The 7,497-nt window shown below is 40.6% G+C and overlaps 1 pseudogene; it reads right to left on the bottom strand.

The window, feature by feature from the left end:
• Nucleotides 1–6,557: 6,557 nt before the first annotated feature.
• LOC113300768 lies at nucleotides 6,558–6,657 on the bottom strand (annotated as a pseudogene).
• Nucleotides 6,658–7,497: the final 840 nt, after the last annotated feature.

The raw sequence follows: 7,497 nt of genomic DNA, 5'->3' as shown, positions 1-7,497 counted from the left end.
GATCTCCTTAATTTTGCCATAAAATTAGAGAAATGCGTCGTTCTCCCCATTGGCGGCTTGTTTCTCGGTTCTCTGTACACAAATTTGGATCATTTGGTTGTGGACATGTGCGTTTCAAATGGTTACATGAAAGTGGACTCGTATGTCCATGTCGCTTTTCTCCAGGCATGGTTATGGGAGCATTTCGAGAAGTACGCTCCTAGACCGCTGGCTTCACTTCCCGAGTATTGTGGTGGCTCCAGGATACTTCGCTAGTTGAATAGGCGCCTAAAAGCCGGTTCAAACCTGGTTGAATTCCTCGACAACTCGTACGGGGTCAACTTTCTTCCATGGGCTCCGGTGCATGCATCCATAGTTCAGGTCAACACTTTTTCTCCTGCTCCGAACATGTCTTTGCTTTCTGATGAAAAGGATATGAGCGTTGGAGAGGTTGTATTCATGCAAAGTTGTATGCCCGGTCATGTGTCGTCTTTCTTTCGAGGATCTTGGAAGGCAGTCTCTTATAATATCGATAGGGCGGCTCAGCATATGGGGTTTGACCATGGGTCCTACTCATTCGTCAACCGGTTGCTCCAGAAGACTCGTTGCCAACTGCTCTCGATGCTAGTGTTCTTATACCGGGTAAAAGTCTCCCTTTTCTGCTCTCGGAACAAAGTCCATCGACGACCTACAAGTATAACATGTTATGGCAGGATGAGTTTCTCGCCATCCATGGATTCGTGAATAATGTGGTAGAAAATCGTCGTGGTAAGCCTTTACCTGCGGTTTTAGCAAAGCATCCACTGTTGAGGGATCCCTCTTCGACCAGACGAAAGTCCCCTAGTCCGGATGCGGACAGTCCCCAAGGGCGGGAGCGAAGGTCATAAGATCGTGCAGGCGGTTTTCGGTCAGATTCGGCGGCTCTCGTGACCTTCAGTTCTTCCAATATTCGGGTATGTATTACTTTCTTGCTGGTTTAGTTGGATTGCTTAAATATTTGTTTCATTTCTGAATGTCTATCATTGTGCTTTGCCCAGGGTCTCAGCAGCGTGAACTCCTTTACCAAACTTGCACGTAGTCAAAAACGACGTCTCATGAGGCGGAGGGTGGCAACGCCGAGCTTACCCATGGTGAAGGGGAATCCGAGAAGAATAAAGTTCGGAATCCAGTGACAACGAGAATGGTTCTTCTGACAACAGCGTTGAGTCTTCCTCCAGTGAGTCCGAAGGTGAATCGGTGAGTCTTCCACATATCTCTTTCTTTCTTTCCTCTTTCTCTCCCCCCTTTTTTTCTTTGAAGTAAAAGCTAAAATCGTGATATCACAGGAGTAAACTTCTCCCGAGGATGGTCTTGAAGTAGAGACTCGCCATAGTGAAGATATGGTTGTACCTCCAATTGTGGAAACCACGCCTGCTGGTGATTTGGACATTGAAGTTGATCATCCTGAAGATGTTGCCGCGACCCAAGTGGTGGAGATCACTCCAGTGACTACCGACGCAATCATAGTTAGGAATCCCTTGCCGGTTGCTGATTCAGTCGCGGGTGCCATCTTCCATACCTGGTTCCTTACCCAGATCACGTGCTGATCGGAGGCTTCAATGTGACAGCCAAGTATGAGGCACTATACACTAAGATATGGGAAAGATACGGACATATCGCCACGAGCAAAAGGATTACTAGTCGACTTGCGTTCGTCAAGCATGTGGAGGAATCTTTGTCTTCGATTGACGACATGTATAACGTGACCGGTCATCCGTTTCCGAGGATATAATCTCAAGCTGGAAGTTACATCGTAACATGTGCGTAGACTACGATTTCAACGCTCCTTGGTTCGTTGAAATTTTCTCTGAGATCAAAAAGTTGCAGGCTGAGGCGGTCGAAGGCCCTTCCGCGGATGAGATCACACAGCAGGAGGCGGAAATCGAAAAGTTGTCCAGGAAGCTGAAGCTGAAGCGGGCGGCCCTCCAAAGCACGAAGGGGAATTTTTCTAAGAAGAGCAAGCCATTACTGGATTGTTTTCCTTGAATGCGCTTCTGTTTTATGAACTCCTTTACTTATGTTTTTTTTTTTGAAAGGAAAACAGAACGCCTGGTTTATGGTTTGATTTTCTTTTAGATTTTTGAATTGATAGATAATTGTTACCTATGAGGATTTTGGATTAATCTTTGGAATGAATTGTTTTTAGAATAACACCGTTTTGATCATGGTCATAGGTAACACAAATATTTCAGGAAAGCCATGGGGTGGTGAAGGTTGTGTGACAGTAGAAAGCATGGGATGAAATGTGGGAATATCATGCCATCGGTTTCTATTATCCATGTGAAAACTCGAAGTAGTAGATTACGTATTTTGTCTAACAAGACTTACTTGCTTTTAGGGTCTCCTAACAAAATGGATATTTCGGACGTAAGTCTGAGTTTTGTGGGCGACGCCGCCGTGACTGCGAAACGTCCCCCAGTCATTCCTAAGTCCCCAGTCGTTCCAAAGCCGCTTGATAACCGAGCCACTGATCCCCGAGCGGCTAGTTTTGCTTCTACCATCTCAATATCTGGGCTGAAAATGAAATTGGGAATTAGAAATTTCCATTGTAACCGAGAGATTAATCTCCCACTGTGGTCGCCAGATGTTTGAGGGTGAAAACGGTTTCTGCTGATTTCAATAATTTCGTGTGTGGGTGAGAAACGAGTATAAACCCTAAACAATGTACTGCACGGGAGTACTTTATATTCGAAAGATCAATCTGTACAAATCCGTCTTAAACCAAGAAATGGCCGTTACAGACTTGCTTCGGTCACAAAAGTGAAGGAGAAGGGTTGGACTTAGGGAGGAAGCGAAGAGAGTGTTGAAGCCAGAATAGTTTATTTTGAAAGGTGTGGTTGTTTTACGACTTGTATCAGAAGGTAAAGCTGGATAACCAAGATGGAAAGCTTCCAGGTGATTATTGAGTGTTGCAGTATTCTCCTGACCAAAACTTGTTGTTTGGTGGAAATATGTGAAACCTATTTATACAAGTCATAATAAAACGTACCCTGGCTTCGTAAGAAGTGGAAGTGATTGAGTGGTGGAAGAAAGTGGTAACCGGTAACGACTGGAATTTATGTTTCCATAATGAGGATACATTTCACCACTTATTTATTGCCATTACTAACCGCCTCACCTTTATGACACTTTCTTGTGACGGGCGTATTGCACGCCGCATGCTGTAAACCGTGATAGACGCATTTATGTGTCTATTTTGATCTCGATTTTCTATTTTGTTAGTATCCATTTTTGTACTTATTTTGGTATTTTATGTTTTTGTAGGTGTTTTTGGAGAAATAAGCTTTTGCGGGAAAATTGGCTCGAAAAGTGGTATTTTTGCGCTCGTGGGAGAAAATTACTATTCAGACTCTCAGTTTGGATAAGGGGCACTTCAATTACTAAGGGGTAATCCACTGATAAGGGATACCCTAATTTCTATTTACACTTCACAACTATTCGCACCCCTGTACTGGTTAGGGGCACTCCATCCCTTGCTTTTGAAGAGACAGCTTTGGCGGGAAAATTTGCACTCCGTCTGCATGATTCCGTAGAACGAAGTTGGACGATATTTTGATGGATTTTGATACGGACTTGGAGCATTTTGGGCCTGTTAGGTGGATTCAAGGTTGGTAAGATATAAGTTCACGTAAAAAGGGGAAGGTTTCGTCTAATCTTAACAAAACAGAGTAAGAAAGTTTATCGGAAATGGCGAGATTTTCTGGAAAGAATTGCAACGATATTTCATTGGAGTTTTTGATACATATTGATTCGAAGTACCCTGTTAGGATTAAACAGGGCAGGTAATCATATCGGATTCGATAAAGAAGGGATGAGACGTCACTCGGAAGGAAACATGGCAGAGTATTCTCGGGTTATCATTCTTTGTTATTTTTGGAAGATTTCGTAGATGAAAGGGAAGATATTTTCTATATCCAGGTGGTATTCTATCTTGGGAAGGAGGTTGGATAAAACAGAAAGCCGCGTGAGAACATAAAAAGGAAATAATAACCAAACTTGCCAGAACTTGGAAAAGAAGAAAAACAGGGGTGTTCTCGGGATTTAATGACCCTGTGAAGTATATAAAAGGAGTTGGGAGGTTCAAATAAGGATATCGAGTAGTTGGGGGGTCGGTACGAAACCTTAGGAGAAGTTTAGAACACCACAGAGCTCCATAGATCGAGTTGAAGGAAAAATACCTTATTCTGCTGCTGCTGCTGAAGAGGAAGAACACGAAGAACATTGACGCACAAGTATCTGTCGCAGAACACTGCCGCTATTCAACATCAGAACCCATCTATCGTTTATCAACAGTAATTGCATTAGGTCTTTAGCTACTGCTTCCTCTTTGTAATAGAGATTCTGCAACACCTTCAATTTTTCCCACACTGTTGAGAATCGGCTGTGTTATCAATTTTTCACCTCCTTGTACACTTTTGAGCTATAAAAATATATTTTGAGAACATGGTTAATATGAGGAGCTAAACCCCATTGTTGAGGCGATAGAGGAAGATATTTTTCCAACAAAAAGTGGTATATTCTTATTTATTATTTATCGTAATTATTTTTATGATTGTTTTGCCTTGAGTGAAAATTGTTTGAATGATTCTTGTTAAGCAATTCTTATTTGTTTTGATATAGCATGCTTGGACCTAGGTTTTTGATGTTCTATGCTTCGGATTTACACTTGTTATTTTGAGAATCTACTTGTTGCAATAGTTTAGAATCAAATTGAACTAAAAAATTGCATGAATATAAATATTGGATTAAATCACTTTGAACTTGGAAAATAGTGGAATCTTAGCCTCAGTGTTCTTTTAATATTGATATCAACTTTGATTGAGTTTGCTATAATTTTTAGTGAGTTTTCTATTTTAATATTGGAATTTAAGTCTAATTAATATCCTTCGCAAGTCTGAGAATCGAACCACTTTTACCACTATCTACAAATCACATCAATTTTTGGTGCCGCCGACGCGGACTTGTTTTTAGGGTTTTAGATTTATTTTATTTTTATTTTTTTTATTATGTTTTTGGGTATTTATCTTGTGTCTACAGGTTCTGGATCATAAAGAAAATTGATCCAAAGAGTTTGGTGATTTCATAAAGACTTGGAGCTAAAGATTAAAGCAAAAAGAACAGAAAAGAAGAAAATTTTATTTTAGACAATTTTAGTTTAGGGTTTGTTTATTTTCTTTTAGAAAAAAAAAACTGTATTAGGGTTTATTATTTTTGTAATTTTTCTTTTCTTTTTGGACTTTTGGACTTTGGGACATTTTTTTTATTACCCTACGGAAGGGTACTTTAAATATAAACTGTTTGCAGAGAAGGAGGACAATTACGATATTGTCTCTGCACCTTGGGTTCGTACACTTGACATCGGAGTCAGTGGCCCGAGTCGACTACAACCGATTCATTCCCCGTCTGGAACGGGAGGTAAGATTCTAAACACTCGCGAATTCCCTGTCAGCGAGTTACTGGACTCCTTCGTATGCATATATGTTGAGGACTGAATATGAATATTTATTTTTCTAGTAAAATGCAAGGCCTGGCCATACAATATAAGGGTTCGAATTTCATCATCGTTCTCTTCTTTCCCGCTTTAGGAACACGTAATCTACGCGAACCTAAGCCTAAAATTTTGACTAGAACGAGACCGATAGGGTAACGATCTTAACAGGAAAGTCATTCGAAAAATATTGGTTACTCTTTTAAGCATACTTCGAAGTTCTTGACGGTTTCTGTAAATTGAATGCGTGACTGCGCCGCCTTGTAATACCGGTGAGGCCTTGGGTATCAAAGCTCCACCGAGCTTCCCTCTCCTCTATTCAACTTACTTTAACTCGGATTGATTCCAGAGGGGTTTGCTTAAATTGTAACGAATTCCCTTTCGAAGGATTAGAAGTTGGTCTAGAAACAATCTAAGTGGAGCCATCATGCTTTTTGTTTGATAGAAATCAATAGGTTTGATTTGGTTGAGTCGGCCTTGATCTGTGTTTGCTTACCCTTCCAATTTAGAAAATTCTATTGTATGCCTGAACGTAAAAGAGACGCACTAGGTAGATTTGTTAAAGAGAAACCTAGTAGTTCGAAGCGTCTCGATTACCTTAATCTAGAGAGTCCGACTTTTGAAGAGTCTGTTTTTGAACGTCCTTTGACTGAGGAGAGAATCCTTATTGCTCCGATAGCGCCAGAAATGGCAACTTTGAAAGCTTTGTTGAATCCAACTAGGACTACTCGTCCTTCGTGTATTAAGTTAGATGAAACGGAGGCACCCTATGAACTGAAACCTGGGACCTTACAGATGCTCCCAATCTTTTTAGGGAAAGAAAATGAAAACCCCTATTACCATGTTAGGGATTTTGAAGAAATTTGTAGTACTCTAAGAATTAAAGGCTTAGATGATGATGCTTTGAAACTTAGGTTATTCCCATTTTCCCTGAAAGATAAGGCCAAGTCGTGGCTGTATAGTTTGGACTCCGAGTCAATTGAGACATATGAACAACTTACATCTGCCTTTTTCAATAAGTTTTTCCCTAGGCACAAAACATCGTCTATTAGGACGCAAATATGCACATTTTCACAACAAGAGGGAGAATCTTTATATAGGTATTTGGAAAGGTTCAATGATTTATTATCCCAGTGTCCTCATCATGGTTTAGAAAAGGTTAGGCTAGTTCAGATCCTTTATGAGGGTTTAGATTATTCCACAACGACCATGGTTGAGTCTCTATGCACTGGTGGATTTGAAAACCAAACTGTTGATGCGGCGATGGAATTTTTTAATGAAATCGCCGAAAAAACCCAGCAATGGGAAAATAGTAGGGCACCCCAGAAAACAATTCTTTTAAGTAGAGGAAACGTTAATAGGGTAGAAGGAGGCTATGAATCAGATGCCAAAATTGCTGCTATAAAAAAGGTTAGAAGCCTTAGAAGTGGGCCAGACTAGTGGTAGAGTGGAGCCTTTTTGGGAAGGCCAGAATATTGAAGAGCAGCCAATGCTCTTTATAATAACACTAGATTTGATAACCGTCAAAAGATTGACCCATATTCAGAAACCTATAATCCTGGTTGGAGAAACCATCCGAACCTTTCGTGGTCTAAGGGCCAAAGTCAAGGTCAGTTTAGTAATTCTAATGCTCCCCCAGGTTTTGGCTATACTAAGAATCCTTCAGGACTAGCTCAGTTTCAGAATCAGTCAGATAAGAAAATCCTAAGTTTAGAGGAATCTCTCGCCTTGTTAACTCAGCAAACTGCAAAATTCAGTTATCCGTAGAACAGAGTCTACAAGCTAGTAACAGGATAGGACAAGAAAATAGTCAGGCTATTTCCGAGTTAAAAACCCAGGTTGGTCTGATAAGTGATTCTTTGAGAGAAAAAGGTAAGTTTCCTAGTCAAACACAACCCAACCCTAGAGGAGTTCATGAATTAGGTGCAAAACCATCGAATCAATTGAATTGTTAGAACCCTTAGAAGTGGTAGAGTTGTAGACAATAAGGT

The sequence above is a fragment of the Papaver somniferum genome, chromosome 7, assembly GCF_003573695.1.
Source record: "Papaver somniferum cultivar HN1 chromosome 7, ASM357369v1, whole genome shotgun sequence".
Taxonomy (NCBI): Eukaryota; Viridiplantae; Streptophyta; class Magnoliopsida; order Ranunculales; family Papaveraceae; genus Papaver; species Papaver somniferum.
This window is presented reverse-complemented; position numbering and strand designations above follow the sequence as displayed.